This window comes from Carcharhinus amblyrhynchos, chromosome 12 (assembly GCF_965287045.1).
Source record: "Carcharhinus amblyrhynchos chromosome 12, sCarAmb.v2.hapA, whole genome shotgun sequence".
Taxonomy (NCBI): domain Eukaryota; kingdom Metazoa; phylum Chordata; class Chondrichthyes; order Carcharhiniformes; family Carcharhinidae; genus Carcharhinus; species Carcharhinus amblyrhynchos.
In genome coordinates, this window is record NC_137335.1 from 47,343,841 (window position 1) to 47,362,924 (window position 19,084).

General features: G+C 40.3%; 1 pseudogene; it reads left to right on the forward strand.

Moving 5' to 3' along the window:
• Positions 1–321: 321 nt before the first annotated feature.
• On the forward strand, positions 322–17,441 carry LOC145350460 (HHIP-like protein 2; annotated as a pseudogene).
• The last annotated feature ends 1,643 nt before the right edge of the window (positions 17,442–19,084 follow it).

Here is a 19,084-nt window from a genome sequence, read left to right on the forward strand (position 1 = left end):
TAACACCTTGTCGAACACCAGGGGAGCTCTAACGAAGGGTCACCTAGACTCGAAACATTGGCTCCACTCTTGCTCCACAGATGCTGTCAGACCTACTGAGATTTTCCAGCATTTTTCTGTTTTTGTTTTATTAAGAAATTTTGATTACATTCATGCATTCTAGATTTATCAGGTGTCAAACTATTATTGCAGATTGTCCTGTTACAGAAACTGTTCAGTATGCTTAAATGGAAAGCAAGTAGATTTAATAATAGTTGGCCACATCATCAGTTTTATAAGCTGACACTTATTCTAACATGTCTGTTCTATACGAGCATTCAAATGAAACATATTTTAACATTTCAAAAGAAAATTCTTCTGCTGCGACAATTCACAGAACTTTTTGGTTCTGATTGTAGGAGTGTTTTATAGGGCAAAGTCTTACGATTCAATGTTGATGCAAGTTCCAGTAACAGGCCATATCAAATCCCACTGGACAATCCTTTCCTTTATGGTCAATGCCAGAGGTTTGTGCATACGGCATGAGAAATGTGTGGCATTGCTCAGTGGACAGGGGAGGCCCAGTAGCAAAGGAAAGCAGGGAAAGACTATTCTGTGGTGATGTGGGCCAGGACAAGTATGAAGAAGTTGACAGCATTGTAAAAGGAGGCAATTATGGCTGGAGCGCTAAGGAAGGCTTTGAATGCTATGACATAAAGTTGTGCCAAATTTCATCATTAGGTATTTTGATTTACGTTTATTGTGCAGCTCTTACAACATATGAATCAATCTTATCGAGTGGTGTTTGCTATCAGAAACTATTACGAGGTTACTCTTTTATCGGTAATTTATTTGGCAAACCTCTTCTGTGTTGAGAATGAAGAAAGCTGCAAAATGTTTTCTGTTCCTTAGCTTTATTACACTGATATTTCTTGGAACTGATGTGATAGTGCATTGCGATTATTTAACGGGTGGGATTTTAGGGCCTCACTCGTCCCGAAACCATAAAATCCCACCCAACGTCAACAGATCTTTCCATGGTCCTCCCCTCGCCCGCTCCGATTCCCACAGCAAGCGGGTTGGTAAAATTCTGGCCTACATGTTTGTACATAGATGAGAAAAGGCTTGCAGGCTCTTCTGTTATGAATGCAGTATATCTTCTTGATTGATCCTCCACCTTGCAACTTCTGTAGGAATTTGCTTTGTGTTTGGAATTTCCATTCACACAAGCATGTTCAACATCTAACCTGAGCTTGTGCGGATATATCTGGTTACAGTTATGATATTGTGACATGCCATACAAAAATTTAATTGAGTTACTTTTGCTGATGAGAATCTTTCAATCTTCACCTCAGAAGGAATTAACTGAATATGATTAACTAATGACATTTTCAGGTTTTCTTTGATAAACTTTGCTCTTTGGGACTTGAATTATAGGAAAGAATAATTACACAGGTTTAAAACATGTGATTTGGATCTGAAACTATGAGGCCCTGGGATAGGCATATGGGGCTGGCTTACATGTATCCCTCCTGAGTATGCTTTCAGTGGGAGGGTACTAAATTAGGATAGGTTCCCAGCTCACTACTCACTCCCATAACACGAAAATCAACAGCAAACCCAGCATGTTTAAAAATAATTAAGGGTCAATTGAGCTATTAACAAACCAATTGACCCCAATAATATACTGCTCATGCCATTGTATTGCTAGCATGGGTAGGTGGGCTGGAGTGGGTAGGCCTTTTTAAGAAAAATATTTTTAAAAGGGCAGGAAGGAAGAGGGTGTACCTCTCTCTGTACACTAAGGACTCCCTTTGCTGCCTGCCAGCAGGTTATGTAGTGAAAGCATGCTACTTCACCATTACCCACAATCCCTTGCTGAAAGAAAATTGGCAATGGAGGTGAATTGAGGTCCTTTAGTGACAATTAATTTGTCACTTAAGGGCCTTGAAAAGCTGAAGGCAGGGGTGGGGCCTGCCTGCCCTCAATTTGAGGGAATAAGAAGGGAGAGGGGTTGTTTTCTGGCCACCTACCTTATTTTACTTGGCTCCCTGACTCCCAATGTGCTGGTAGAAGCAGTAAAATTCAACACTTTAAGCCTATCTTTTAGACAAAGTTCTATGTGATCCTAATCTGGCACACCTGACCAGAGATCCACTTTCTTAATGGACTTTGAAGACTGTACATTTTACCTTGGCAAACTTATCATCAAAGTTGGCCGTTTTCTGGTATGTAGTAGCAACATACCAGCTGATGTAACTGACAAAACCTGAAAAAGAACTGATACTCAAAACTGCTTCTGAATATGGAGCTATGGCATGCAAAGGCAATGAATTAAACCAAGAGTATTGTGGGACCTGGGTTTGTTATCACCTAATCTGCAAGTATTCCCAAAATTCCATTCTGTCTTTGCAACACACAAATGGAAAATTAAAAGCAAATTTAGAAATTGCTGGCATACATGAGCTCTGGGGGCTCATTATATTATATTCATTAGATAATTATATCCATTAAAGTATTACATTAGGTAATTATATCCGGAAAACTATGGCTGTCTCACACCTGTTAGGTTATTTTGATTTTGACACCTGGTTTGGTGCATTTATTGGCATGTAGTAGCTGATAAATCTCTGTAAATAAAAAAAATCAAGAAGTGGTTAAAAGGTGGACTATGATACAATAATGTAAGTTAAGGTGGGGTGAAAGGAGGCTTGTGTGGAGCATAGTGACATGCGTAAACCTGTTGGCCAAATAGCCTGTCTCTGTGCTATATGTTCTGCATAATTCTATGGAAAGCATCACTGCAGCCCTAGTCATTATCTTATTTCCAAATCCTGGCAGAGATCTAAAAGCAAAGGACAGGAATTTAATATATCTATGTTCATCGTGTTAAAAAAGCAGCAGTCACCCCTATTGAAGAAAATAAACTTTCACAAAAGACAACAAACAGACTTGTTGAAGAAATATCGGTTTATGTTTTATATAAAAACAAGCAAGGACATTCAGAGAAGTTACAACATTGAAATACATCAAATTGTCCCAAACAATCCATGTTGACATTTATCCTCCATAAAGGACTCTTGAAAATATATGCAAAATAAGCACATTTGTAACTAGAAACCCACAGCTTATCTCTATGTGTCAAGATTTTGCACAACAAACAATAAGCAAAGGCTATTTTGGATTTGACAACTGAAGCTCTACCTTTCAAATGACCTGCTTGGTTTGAACTGTAGCACCTGCTGTAAAGTAGGAAACACAGTAGACAGATCAATGATGTGACAATGGCCAGATAACCAGTTCTTGTGGTGTTAGCTGAGGGATAAACATCATCCTGGAGGACTCTGGGGAGATCTCTCTATGCTTCTTCATAGTGCCATGTGATGTTTTACACCCCCCTGAGAGGGCAGACTTGCTTTAACGTCCCATTCAGAAAATGACACCTCCAACAGTGCATTTCAACCTTTTTGCATTAGATGTGGATCTGTGATTGCACTCTTAACCTCTTCATTAAGAGGGGTGTGGCTTCATGTCCATGGCCAGTGGCTTGAACATCACTTTCGGCTGCCACTCAAGTGCAGCAATGAGGATATGCTGCACTGTTGGAGATGGCGTTTTCTGAATGAGAGCTTTAGCTGTCAAATCCAAGGGTTGGAATGCTATCAGCTTACAAAGCTGCCATTTAATATGTTGTGCAGTAGCTGTGAATTGAATTTATGCAAAATAATACATTTTTCCCTTACATAACGGATGCTATCCTTCCTATTTATGGAAATGATCATAGTATTGGCACGGATGGTTATATGTACAGAGGCTATAAATCACCACATCTAAATGGTTAGTACATTTTAGGAGATTTCATGAGTGAGTGAGTTGCATTTCAGTCATCTTTGTGCATATGTGAAAAGCCTGCCCTTTTAAAGGATTATTTAGCTATTTTGTTGGAATTGTAGAATCCCACAGGGCAGAAGATGACCATTCAGCACATCGAGTCTGCATCAATTACAATCCCACCCAGGCCCTATCCCTATAACCCCAGGCATTTACACTACCTAATTTCCCTAGCACTAAGGGGCAATTTTAGCATAGCCAAACCACCTAACATGCACATCTTTGGACTGTGGGAGAAGCCGGAGCACCCGGAGGAAACCCACGCAGACACAGGGAGAATATAGAAACTCCACACAGACAGTCACCTGAGGCCGGGAATCAAACCCGGGTCCCTGGCACTTGAGGCAGCAGTGCTAACCACTGTGCCACGGTGCTGGGTTACTCAGCAGTTATTATACCTGATGATACTGTTCATGGCTAGTTTTAGGTGAAGTCTAAAAATAGTAAACTTTTGTCAACCTTGTATTACTTATGATTCATATGTGATGTCTTAGTCCCTCAGGAATATATTTGTAGATTGTCAAAGAATTCCAGAATGATTTGGAATGCTGGAAAGCATTTTGCACCTTATGAGTAAGAAGGAAGCGAAACACTAAAATATAGGCAATAGGTACTTGTCCTAAACTTAAGTGTTAGAAATGGCATTATAAGCTCTCATGTTCCAAATATTTCAATTGGAACTCTGGAAATGAATCCATGGGGTGGATTTTCCAGCCCTTCCTACCGACGGGATCTTGTGATCCTGCTGAAGATGACACCCCCCCCCCGCCCCTCCAACTCCCCCACTGGCGACGGGTTCCCCGGCAGTGGGACCAGCAAGCCATGCAAAGCTCTGTAGACATCAGCGGGACTGGAAGATCCCACCAGTGGCCAAGGGCAAGCCACTGCCACAACTGGAAAACATGCTGGGTGGGATGGTTTAGAGGGGTGGGGGGGTAGAAAATCTAGCCCCATGATTTCTCCAAACCAAAGGAGTGAATAAGATAAAAGATATCAGGTAGCTAATAGTAATGATCTTTCAAATTAACAATGATTTAGCAATATCATTCTTGTAGACACTGGGAATAGATGGAAGTAGCAAAGCATTTTTGTTCAATCGCACCTCTTATATCTTCACAATTCTATATCATATGAATTTGGGAATTGACTAAAAGGGCAGAATCTTACAGCCATTCACACTGGCGGGATTTTCTGGTCCCGCTGCAGTGAATGGAGATTTGACTGGGTGCCAAATTCTCCATCCTCACTGTGCTGGCAATGGGGCATTAACAGCCGGTAAGATTGCTTCCAAAGTCTTGAGTACACCTGTGTCACCAATGACAGGGCTCAGTATCACTGCAATCAGTCTATGTTGATCTATTTATGTAATGGACCTCCCATTTCCTATACAACATCTCCTAAACCATGCCGCCATATTTAATTCTCCATGTTCGCCATCATTTTTTACAATTTGGTAAATCTGCAGCTTAACTTGTTTAAAAAAATAAAATTTTAACCGTTAATGCATGACAACTGTAGTCACAATATTTATATTAACATAAAGAAACACAAAGTTTTTTACAAACTGATTGGATCATGCAAATGTAAGCCTTCATTTTTTAGTAGTTGGAGTCTCAAAATTTTTTGGTAGTTGGAGGTTTTGTTTTATTATCCAGTTGATCAATGATGTTATAGGAATATCTGAAAACCGGAATATGTAAGAAACAGGATATCTGTATGGGTGATTGATCAATCCAGGACTGATCAATCACCATCATAAATTTATCATCTCCTTTGCTGAAGGTGAAACGGGTAAGTGCAAAGGAACAAGTGTGGAGATTTCATTAGTGGAACAAAAAATGGGGTTTATTAACAAGTGACTTTCAAGAGCTACATGTTTGCAGCTAATTCCAAAATGCCATTGCCCTAGGAGAAATCCTCCCCTTTGGGGTGCTTCCTACTTGATCGCCCAGGCCAGGTGACCATTACCCTGCTGTGTTGCATTTAAAGGGACATTCACCATAGTAAGTAAAGGCAGTCACTTTTAAAATGTGAAGCTAAGTCAGCAGGCTCAATGGCCTGTTCCCTAATTATCTACTCTTCTTCAGTACTGTCCAACGCTTGAAGCAGCAAATGAGTGGGATTTAATCAGGATGGTTTGTGATAGTGTTGCACATGGCTGTTTCAGATTTAGATAATGTTGGTGCCCCTGTAAAAAGAGAATTTGAACTGTTGGACTGTGATGCTGAAAGGATGATGGTATATTTACACGTTAGCATGGTGTGTAACTTGGAGGAGAACTTACAGTTGATAGAGTTGCCATACACCCACTGCCCCTTGACTTTGAAGGTGGTGCAGGTAATGGTTCTGAGAGTAGCTGTCAAGGAAACTTCATTGAATTCTGTAGCAAATGTATATGCTGCCATTGTGTGCCGGCAGAGGGGTAAATGGATATTTGAAATAGTGGCTTGGCTGCTGATCAAATATATGTAACTTTCCAACTCAGAAATAAAATGGCTAATATTTGTGTTTGTTAAGGTATAGAAATGGTGAATTGGATTAAGGGACTCAATGTCAGCACCAAGCATTGTCCAGACCGGGAAGAAATTGGAGATGTTTTTAACATGCTGCGAACAACATTGAAATTATCAACATCTGGGAATGTAAAGGTGAACAAGCAAATTTCTCTTTAGAGGTTATTTCAATCTGGCCAAACATTTTTCAAGTAACTGCAGGCTCTGGCTAGACGGAATTTGAACTCAGGCCATAGAAATATTAGGATTTACTAAGTATATCTTTTATTTCAATTCTACACAAAATAGTCAAAGACTGGAAACACTGTACGTTATATAGTATCTACAGAGAATGGAAGGTAGGTTTAATGTTTTAGTTCTGATTTGTTTCAATTTTCCAGTATCTGCAGTATTTTTATACATTAAAATGACAATCTCTTTCTCTGGGTTGCAGGAAAGAGTTTCAATAAAATTGCAAACATTTATAGACATCAATGTTGTGGCAATTAAATATAATTCAAATGTGATTATATTTAAAAGTCAGTTTATTTTGTTCAAAAGCCATACATTTCTATTATAGCCTGAGTGTATGGCTTTATTTAAATATTTCATGTGGAAAATTAGGAAAATTGCTTTTCTGCATCTCTAAAATACAGCACTGTCTACTGTAGATAGTGCTGTAAGATATTTGTGTAACCAACTCCTCAATGTGGAGGATATTAGCCAGTACATCCTGTCCTGAAGTATAACCAATGCATTAGGACTCCATTATTCACACCTAATCACAAGTTCATCTGGTGGGTTGATCTGCTTACTACATCTTGAGGATCAAACGTGAGAATCTGAATATTGTGCCTAATGCAACTAAACATTGTCCTGTTGTTTTTATACTTTCGGATAGTGACATTATTTAGCAGTTTTCTTCACTTATTATTTTAAAAAGTGGAAACTTTGTTCAGGAAATGTACGGTGTTACAGGTTTCTAATGTGATCTCACTACATCTTAATATCAATGAGCCCAGAAATAATGAGGAGATTGTTAAACTCTCAGCAGGGTCAGATTATAGATCTGTCATAACACACTTAAGTTAAAGAAAATCAGAACTATGTGCATTTGAGATTTAATAGCCTAAAATCTTTTATTTTAAGTATATAGACACATTCTAATCTAACTTTCATACAAGGAATTTAGGCGACAAGTTGACAAATCTGCAAAACACCCCAGGTAATCAGTAGGATTCAGTACCTGTACATTGCTTAAACCCAAGGAATAGATTTCAAAATCAACTCATTCAAACTAGCAGGAATTTCCTGTTCCTCAAAGGAATTAAAATAAAAAAAACATTGTTAGCTCAGTAAACAATTGATGAAATGGGAATTCAATTTGAATTCAGTTGTCTGATACCATTTGTTATGTAGCCATTTGTAGTTCTTAGTAAGCAGCGAGCTGGTTCCCTACAGATATTTGAACACAAATTAGGCATGAAGTAGAAATGATTGTATGACTGTTGGAAAATTAGCAAAATAATACATGCGAATGGTGGCAGTTAAATAATGCCGACTTCTTGAATGTTCCAGCACGGTGATGCAGACGTTGGCACCTAATGATTTATGAATAGACAATACGAATTTATGAATACATTTGTATCATCAAGGTATAAAATTCCTATATTAAAGATCAGTCAATAACAAATCTCACTTCCTGAACAATTTTTCATAATTTTTTAGGGGAGTTATACTTCTTGATTATTTCCTTTCCAAGTGCATATGCCTCACAAGGAATGATTTACAAGCTCATTGAACCTTCCAGGTTAGTATTCATTTTATGCTCATGACCTTGTCTACAGGAGTTCAACACAAGTTGTGAGCTATGACTAGTCTACACTCATTTGACTACCATGTAACACAGTTCTGTAAAATAAAGCAGGGGGCTGCCACTAAAATCATTAGATATTTTAATGATTAATGACTTGAAAATTATTAGGCAATTATTATCTAAATATGGGTAATTTGAAAACACACTAGAATCTTTAAAACTCAAACAGTAAAATCTAAAGAAATAATCACTTATATAGGACTAAAACCAAATAATTGATTCAGATAGAATTCATCAGTGGAATTCAATGTCATAAATGATTCTGGTAATATTGCTGAAATATTCACAGAATCATAGAATCCCTACAATGCAGAAGAGGCCATTTGGCCCAACGAGTCTGCACTGACTCTCTGACAGAATATCTCACCCAGGTTTTCTATGCTCTGTAACCCTACACATTCAGCATGGCCAATCCACCAACCTGCAAATCTTTGAACTGTAGGAGGAAACCGAAGTACCCAGGAATAACCTGCTCAGACATGGGGAGACCGTGCAAACTACTCACACCCACCGAAGGCTGGAATTGGACTCAGGTCCCTGGTGCTGTGAGGTAGCACTGCTAACCTCTATGCCATTGTGCCACCATATTATGCCTTTAGATTAGTCATTGTCTCTATCACTGTTGTACTTAATTAGGGTTCAAAATTCATCAATTTACTGAAATGGTAAAGGTTTTTCTTTATATATATCAATAGTTATAACTAAACATAGAGGCTTGTTTAATCCTGTTTGTGAGAACTATAATAAAGATGAAGATTGAAAGACAGCTATTATTTGTATAGCACCTTTATTATTGCAATTTGTACAAGATGCCTTGCATTGAGAAGTGTGGACATCAATGAATAGAAGGGACATTAGGGTAAATGACTTAAAAGATAATTGAAAAAATGGATTTGGAAAGTTGAAGGGAAGGTGGTACTATAGGGAGGGATGCATTAAGCATGTAACTTTAGAGAAAAAGATGGTGGTAGTTGAAGATTTCATACTTCTGATGTATTGTATAGAGGTCGGTTGCATAGGAGACCAGAGATGGAAGACCAATTGAACTGTTCTGAGTCATAAATCTGGGGGGATGGATTTATGGAACGAAGATAGGCATGACCCATGGCAGTGATTTGCTATTATTTTTGATTCTATACTTTGTTGAGGTGATGGGTGAATGGGCAACAGTACTTTGGATCAGTTGGAGTTTATCTAGAGTGGAGTTCAGGAAGGAGAAGTCAAGCATGGGGGAATGAGAGGCAGATCTTATTTTCAGCAGTGCTGGTTAAACCTGATGCTTTTGAGATTGAAGAAAGTAGTTGTGTGATGGGTAGAATTTGGGATGGAAATCCTGATTGAGCCTGAATTATGTCTGGAAAAGGGGATAGAGTCAGAGGCAAGGATGTGGAATTATGTTAGGGAAGGTTTCAGCTCAATGACTTAATGTCAGCCAATTAATCTGACCACATGAGGACTCACCTGGTCACGTTTACCCTGTGCACATTTGCAGAGCGATGGACATGGGTTTGTTTTGTGACTCATCATGTTACAAATGATGAGTCACAAAGAGCACATTTGTGTCAGAGGAAGGTCGTTGAAGAAAATAAAATCAATATAGAAATTTCAGTGTTCCTGACAAGGCTAGCATTTATTACCTATCCTTCATTGCCCTTGAGAAGGTAGCTTGGACCATCTTCTTGAATTGCTGCATTCAATGTTGTGGATGCAGTCCAATGTTGTTAGGTAGGAAGTTCCAGAATATTCACCTAGTGATAATGAAAGAATAGAGGTATGTATGTCCTTGTGAGTATGGGTATGACTTGGAGGGCAACTCAGAGGTGATGGTGTCCCAATTCACCTGCTGGCCATGTCATTCCAGGTCATGTATTGCAACATTCTGCTGAAGATGTCTCGGTGAGTTGCTTCTGTACATCCTGTGCATCGTGCACACTGTAGCCACAGTAATCTGATTTTAGAGGAGGCAGATGTTTAGCACGTGAATGGGCACTGGTCAATAGAACTATTTTGCTCATTCACCAATGGCAGCTTGCATATGCCTTCCTAATGGTTTAAGCAGCAGTCTGGAAATGGAATTACTTACTACACTGTTAAATAGGAAGTGACATGTGAAGTGCAGAGAGCAAGTAAGAAAAGGAAATGGGTCACTGACATCGTGAAGTTTGCATGTTCTCCTTGTGTCTGTGTTGGTTTATTCAGGGTTCTCCAGTTTCCTCCCACAAACTGAAAAATGTGCTGATTAGGAGGATTGGCCTTGCTAAATTCTCCCCGAGTATACCTGAACAGGCGCCAGAATGTGGCGACAAGGGGATTTTCACAGTAATTTCATTACAGTATTAATGTAAGCCTACTTGTGACTAATAAATAAATTTTAACTTTAAATAAAACAAATGTTGCAATGCACCATTCCCAGACTGATGCTGAGCAAAAAAACAGAACAATGGGGCAGGATTCTCCAGTCTCATCCATGGCAGAGCCCATTGTGAACAAGAACAGAAAATTTAGCATTCAGGCCAAAATTCAATTCATTTTCAGCGGCACTGGAAAATCCCGGCCGTGAACAAGGACAGAAGATTTTGGCATATGTTCCATGGCATGCTATTATAAAAATTTATGGACCTGGATTATTTCATTTCTTTTTAACTATTTAGATATTTTAACTTGGTGATTCTGTTGGGATCTGAAACTTTAAGGATGGATTGTAAATACTGTGCTTGGGATAACATATGAGCCTACAACTACAGGCATATTATTGCAGTCTCTTTCTTATACTGCCTTCTCTTTATGTCTGCAGGACAGCTGTTCCAGGGAAGAGTAAAAACAAGTCAGTTCCAGCCAAAGTCAAGAGCAAACGTAATCGACTTGCGCCACAAGAAAGTATGTCTTGATTATAGCGCAGTTGTTTGTTTAACAAATACTTTTCTATGTACATTTGTCCAGTATATTTTCAGATAATTTTGTGCAACTCTAATTTATTTGGGCTACAGGGATTTTGTAGAAGGAATAAAGGGCATTCAATCTGTTTCATTTTGATAGTTAAACCTACCTAACTCTCTTTCAGCCCATGTGCCTAATTTAGTTTCTTCAACATATTTAATAGCCTCTTACATTTATTTTTGTTATTATTCGCAAATAAAATTCAACATGGCTCAGTAAATACATACGCACTTAACGGAGGTAAAATTTTTATTGATTTCTTTCACTTTTGCTTACAGTAAGAGCAAAACACCGTGGATGCTGGAAATCTGAAAAATGCTGGATAGACTCAGCAGGTCCAGCAGCATCTGTGGCAAGAGAAACACAGTTAACACTCTGAGTTTTTATGACCTTTCTACAATTCCAAAGAAGGGTCATACAGACTCAAAAAGTTAACTGTGTTTCTGTCTCCACAGATGGTGTTGTCCAAACCTGGTGTTGTCAGACTTTTTACTGTGTCCACAGATGCTGCCAGACCTGCTGGATTTTTACAGCATTTTCTGACTGAGCTCAGCCTTCCTGATTAAAGCCCAGAAATTAAGCATGTAGCGCAGACTGCCTGCTCTAAGCAGAAGTTACCCAGGATTCTGTGTTACATATGTATGTGGGTGGGCATATGCCCCTTTAAGAGAGTAGGCAGTGACTTGGAGCACAGCTCAGGCAGTCTTGTACTGACTGTGCTCCAGTTACAATGTTGAATAGATCATTCCTGCTTGATTTACTTCTACTTACCTCATGGTCTATTTTGTAGCCAATAAGTAACCCTCAAACATTATAGTTACTACCTGCGAGGGAGTAGTCATGCAGAAGTGGAGACCCACAGGTGGCCTGCAGATGAAGCAGGAACAATACTCTGCCAGATTGTAGTGACCTCAGGGTACCATCAGGAAATTCTAATAACTGCCATGTCATCACAATGGCTGGACATGTGACACCCATAAAAGTTTGGCCCGCATTAGCAAGCACTTTCCCTGGTCTTGTTTGTGGCTTGATGTAGCTGAATGTGGAAAACCCAGCCAGGATACAGGAAAATCCCAGTCCGCAATTAAACCAGTCCCCCCTTCAAGTCTCTCCCAGTATTTCATAAACCGTAATTTCATAAATACTAATAGGCTATGTGGGGTCCCTGTCCCAAGCCAAGACCAGTTACCAATACTTCATCACCCTAATGGATTTCACTACCAGAATCCCCAAAACTATTTCCTGCAAGGCAAGGCTGTGAGCGAAGGACTAATCCAGTTCTTCACCTGGTAAGGCCTGCCAACACAGCTCCAGTCAGATCAGGGGACCTGCTTCTTCAGGTCCCAAGTGTTTCAGGAGGTTATGCCCAGCTTGGGTATAACCCAGCTGAAGTCCTCATCCCACAGTTCTAGCAGGTGCTAGAATGCTGCCACCAATCCCTGAAAACCATGGTTAGGATCTAAAGCTCCAAATACTCCCAGAACTGGACAAGAGTCCCTGTGCACACCAGTGGTTCCTGGAACAAATCCATTGGCTTCACTCCAAGTTAATTGATGGGCATGAGGTGCAGAGCCCCTTGAAACTGTTCAAGGAGAAAATTCTACAACCAAGGCGGGTACTTCCATTTTGGACTATATCTCCAGGTTCAGGGAATGGCTTTTCAACATCTGCCAACAGTCCAGCAGGCAACTTAGCCTATTAAGCACCAATTGAATACAATTTTATACAACCCATGTGCTTTTTCAGTTGGTAGGGGTCAGTCAGTCAGCCAGGCGGCCTTTACCTTTAAGCTGCAACTTTGATCCAGGGCGGGATGAGCTGTCAGGGCAGAAATAAAGTTTGAAAAGGTATTTGGGGATTGTGGTTTGTGTAGGAATGTGCTAGCTAGACACTTTGCATTGTTTTTCCATTGCTAATTATTTTTTGCAGGTCTACAACTCCCTAAGACAGTTCTGCTGTCCCCCTGAGGTAACACATAAGAAACGCCAGATTACATCCTCTATTTGCTCCACATCCATTCTTTTCCCGCCTTTCACAGCACATATTTCATGTTGGCTGGTCATTGGCCAGTTAGGGTGCAATTACGTTCCAAGGCCGAAGTTGTTTCGCACCAGCTTCTGGGCCTCCCAAGTTCATGTACTGGAAAAGCAAAACATTTACACCAAAGTTTTAAGTCTTAGGCTGAATACAGGCAGGGTACACATGCCTCCAGCAGGACAATAACAATTGTTTGCTTAGTTTCATCAGTTCATAAGATATAGGAGCAGAATTAGGCCATTCGGCCCATTGAGTCTGCTCCGCCATTCGAGCATGGCTGATATGCTCTCATCCCCATTTTCCTGCCTTCTCCCCATAACTCTTCAACCCATTGCCAATTAAAAATCTGTCTAACTCCTCCTTAAATTTACGCACTATCTCAGCATCCACGACACTTTAGGGCAGCAAATTCCACAGATTCACAACCCTTTGGGAGAAGTAGTTTCTCTTCAACTCTGTTTAAATTTGCTATTCCTTATCCTAAGACTATGACGTCTCACCCTAGAATGCCTCACAAGAGAAAGCATCTGGTCCACGTCTACTTTATCCATACCCTTTATTATTTTATATACCTCAATTTGATCTCTCCTGATTCTTCTAAATTCCAGAGAGTATAGGCCTAAACTGTTTAATCTCTCTTCATATGACAAACCCCACATCTCTGGAATCAAGCTAATGAAACTCCTCTGAACTGCTTCCAATGCCACTACACCTTTCCTCAAATAAGGGGACCAAAAATGTGCACAATACAATTGAGCTTTTCACAGATAATAAAGTTCCATGAGGGAAAAAATGGAGCAGAAATGAATTTCATGAGTAAAAAACCAGCCAGGTTTTCACAGGTCACAATTAATCCCAAGTTAAAAGTTCAGTTCTCCACAGAGTGCAATTAATTTCATAAATTAAGAGTTGAATTCTCCACTGACTGTGATTACTCACATGAACTGAGAGACAATTTCTTTTACAGAGGACAGTTAACCCTGTGAAATGAAAACTCACCTTATCACAGGGACTGCTCATGAATGTCTGTTCTGTTCTCTTCATTATCTTTTTTCACAGCAGACACGTATTAATTCAGTTCCACTTTAGAAATGCAGAGACATCAGTTGATATGATTCATGATGAGTAGAAAAAAATAATGGTTACCAGCTGGGGATCCCCAAATTTTAAGTGGAGCAGCAATAAGTGCCCCTTTAACTATGGAATCCAAACTGTTCAGCAAGGGAGAAAGTATCCTCTTCCCGATGAAGACCTCTAGTCTTTGTCCACTGTTAAATCTTGCTGGTGTGTGGTTACTGTGTGGGCTAATGCAGCTGCAAGAAGATGCCCTGCTAATCTAGCATTGCACTATCCTAAAAAAAATGAACTTTTTACATTTCTCCAAATGCATTGAAGTTTGAATGTAGATGTCCATCAATATCTATGCGGATTCAGATGTTTCATTAAAACAGAATTTCCACATCTCAGATCAGGATTATAAAATAAAGTTAATTGACTTAGCTGTTTCTCATCAGATGTAAATCCACAGTGAAGCATTACCATTTAATTACATTAATTGATTTGATTTGATTTATTCATGTCACATGTATTGTACACAGTGAAAAGTATTGTTTCTTGCGCACTTTTCGGACAAAGCATAGAGAAGGAAAGGAGCAAGTGCAGGGTGTAATATTATAATCATATGTAGGGTGTAGAGGAAGATCAATTTAATGCAAGGTAAGTCCATTCAAAAGTCTGATGGTAGCAGGGTTGAAGCTTTTCTTGAGTCGGTTGGTATGTGTCCTCAGACTTGCGCATCTTTTTCCTGATGGAAGAAGGTGGAAAACAGTATGTCTGGTGTGCGTGGGGTCCTAGTTTGTGCTGCTGCTTTTCTGAGGCAGCGGGAAGTACAGACAGAGGTTAAGGAATTGTAGGTGCACAGCGTGGGCATGGGTGATGTAATGCTCGAGTAGCTTGGGGCACTGTCAATTGTGCAATTTTGAGACATCACTGCATTAACTATTATTGCTGCTCCACACTGTAACAGCTCAGAAGCTAATGCTTCTTCCTAATGCATAGAGCACCTTACCATTGTCTCACACTGAGCTCCCGTGCCCTCCAGACAAAAAGGGCTTCTCATTGCGATTGTTTCATTTGCAGTGACAAGACTCAAGCATGATAACAGAGTAGGCTAAACCCTCATCCCTAATCTCCCTCTAAAGCATGAGGTCAGAAGAATGTAGTGCTCAAACTTAGTCAGACATGAGCTGGGGAGTCAGTGTGCTGGCATTAGGCAGACAGGAGATAGACATTCGCAGGATCTCTGAAGAGAATCACAGATTTCTGTTGTTCCTGTATGAAACTGGAACTCCCTGCCTATGTGAATCACCCTGCCAATTAAAAATCTGTCTAACTCCTCCTTAAATTTACTCACTATCTCAGCATCCACAACACTTTGGGGCAGCGAATTCCACAGACTCACAATCCTTTGTGTTAAATTTGTCCTGCCTTTTTCTATAATCCTTTGAGCCCTAATCCTCTGACAACTCTGTTTCTCCAATTCTGGGCACATGTGCACACCTCCTTCCCCAATCCATTTATTTTACTCTGCTATTGCTGTTTAGGCACAAATCTTGGGATGCCCTCCCTAATATGCATCTATATCTTCAACCCTCTCTCCCTTTAAAATCAAACTATTTGAGCAATTTTTTTTTTAGTTGCACTAATGTTTCCTATTTGGCTTGGTGCTAGTTTTGTTTTATTCATTCATGGGACATGGGTGTGGTTAGTTGGCCAGCATTTATTACCCATTCCTAGCTGACAGTCAACCACATTGCTACGGCTCTGGAGTCACACATAGGCCAGACCAGGTAAGGGCAGCAGATTTCCTTCCCTAAACGACATTAGTGAACGGAATAGCTTTTTCCAACAATCAACAATGGTTTAATGGTCATCAGCAAATTCTTAAATCCAGATTTTTTAAATTAAATTCAACTTCCACCGGCTGCCAGTTGTTTTTGATGAGAGAAGGGATTAAGGGTTATGGGGAGAGGGCGGGAATGTGGAACTGAGCCACGACAGATCAGCCATGATCTTATTGAATGGCGGGGCAGGCTCGAAGGACTAGTTGGCCTACTCCTGCTCCTATTTCTTATGTTCTTATGTTCTGCCGTGGCAGGATTCGAATCTGGATTCCTAGAACATTAGATAAGTTTCTGGATTAACAGTCTAGTGATAATGCCACTAGGCCAACAACTCCCCAGTTTTGTCTGTTGATGCCTCAGAACTAAACACAATACTCTAGATGTGGTCTAAATACAGCTTTAAATATCTGCAGCATAATTTTGACCCTTATGTATCTAGTCCCCTTAAAATAAAGGCAAACATTCCATGAGCCTTGTTAATTATTTTTTGTAACAAATCTTTAGTGGACCCCTAAATCTTCCTGCTCATCCGAGTTTCTTATCAATGGTTTTGAACGATTAGAAGGAGGTTGTATTTATAACATTTGCTATTGTTTTGAGAGTAGTGAATATTATCTTGATCTTTCAGAGCCGGTAGTGGAAATGAATGGCATAATTACTATCCCTACCATTCCTTCAAGACAGAAGCTCAAGACAAAGTGCTCTGTAATCACAAAGGTTCCAACTGTTACCTGGGATCCAAGGGCACATGTGATACGAATAAGGCCTACAAAGGAGAACAATCGAAGGAAACCAACAACATCCAAACCTTCCCGTCAGAAAGTCAAACCACGTGTTAAAAAACCCAGGAAAGCACCAGGAATCACACCATGGAGTGCAATAAAAGCAACCAAGTTACCTTCTCTAAAGTGGAATAACACAAGGCAGCAGCCACCATCGGTGAGCAAGCCAACTAAAAAACAGAAGAAGACTTCTCACAAAGTACCAAGAAAGAGGAAGGCAAAGAAGAAATATAAAGCCAAGTCGGCTGAAAACACAGCAAACTTTTCAAGATTAACTCCTAAAGCCCAGCCACACAAAAAGAGAGTATCAGTTTCAATAAAGAAGAAGAATAAAATTCATACAAAACCCATTTCTGCAACCAAACCCTTCACAAAGGCATCATTAAGGAAGACAACCAAAATAACTAAACGGGCAGGATTTTGATATAGACCTGATAAAGCTGGAAAAAGTGAAGAGAATGAATGCCATTGAGAAACTTCATTGGAGTAGCCTCTGTCAATATGAATCTATTTGGTGCAAAGATCCAACTGAGATGTCCCTAATGTGGACGAATAAGTTTGTTTGAATTCTAGAACTAAGAGTTCTAGCATATTTGTTACAAAGTGTCTGTAAGAGTATTTTTCAAGAATAAAGTGATAAATCAATAAACTGTACAATACTCCAGTCTGGATTAATATTTATTTTGGTTATCTTGAAATGCTCCATTACTTTCTGGTAGGTTAGTTGTTAGCATACTAATAAGTATCTGACATTTCAAATCCATGGTGTGGAATTTTATGAGATTTTTATTCTAAGTGTTCAGCTAGTGTGAAAATGGGAGAGCTGCTGTTCTTTTTTTTATGTGAGTTTTCACACCCAATTTGTCTCTGAAAAGATGGGCTGATCAGTTTCTAGTCAGAGAGACTGTAAGTAGGACTTAACTCACCAGACAGCCTGTAGAGAGAGAGATACTGTGCATGTTCAGAGATCTGATGCTGCGCATGTGCATTTGCAGTAGCAGGAGTCTGACAGACAGAAAGAGAGCTGTCAGGCCCCTGCTACTGCAGGCAGTCTCAACTAGCTAGGTCCCACCCCGCAATCATGGTGACCGACAGCCCATGGTGGAGAATTTGCCACTGCCTCCTCTTGCCCACCGCCCAGACCAATCAAGGCCGTTGTTGCCTCCCCCATGGATCGCAGGCATAGTGGCATTGGGCCTCCACCACCCCCTCCTCTCTCCTTCCCCCACTGATCGCAAGCAGAATGGCACTGGGCCTCCCTTCCCCTCTCCCTCACCCATCAATCGCAGGCAAAGTGACAGCGGACCTCCCTACCCCCCATTGGCCCATTCCCCCATTGGCCTGCCCTCATTTGCCCCACTCCCAGCACATATCCATTCTCCCTGCCCCCTGGCCCACACCCCATTGGCTGTATCCTGGCACTACCCAGTGGATGGCACCAAGATGCCCAGTGGGCATTGCCCAAGTGCCAGGCTGGCAGTGTCAAGGTGCCACTGTGGCACTGTTAGTCTGGCACTGCACAAGGGGCACTCCCATCTTGTACTCAGCCTCCCTACAGAGCGTCAGTAGTCTCCAGTTCCACATGCAAGGCCAACATGTCTGTCTCCTACTCATGTGGAGCAGGTGTTTTCCTCGCCGGAGAGAACCTCTCCTGGACAGACCTTAAAGGCAAGCGAGCCCAGATGATTGAGCGCTGGGGTCATTAAACACATGTAAAACACTGCTTTAATAAATTTAAATAAATTAATCAACTCCATCCCATTTCCGGTGAGAGGCTGACCATACCAGAAATCCAGATGTCATAAAATCCCAATAGGCACAAAACAGGCGCATTTCCCTCTAGCCACTTTATGCCCAGTTTTATGACAAGTTCCAACTGCAAAACAGGTGCAAAGAGGTCATAAAATTGCACCCATGATGTCTATAGGAATTTTATTTTTCAAAAAGAATGGATCAGGCAATCATAAGGGACTATTATTGAACAATCCAGCATTGGTAAAATATTGTTCTTAAATATTCTGCAGTTTCCTGTAAAATTTCTAATGGAAGTAGATAGAAGTAATTCTAATATTACTTAATGTTGCTCATAAAATTGTAGGATTTTGATATCTATATCATAACCAGATTCATAATATTATATTTTAGCCTGTAACTTCTGATGGAGTGTCCCTACCTAATAACTAGTTG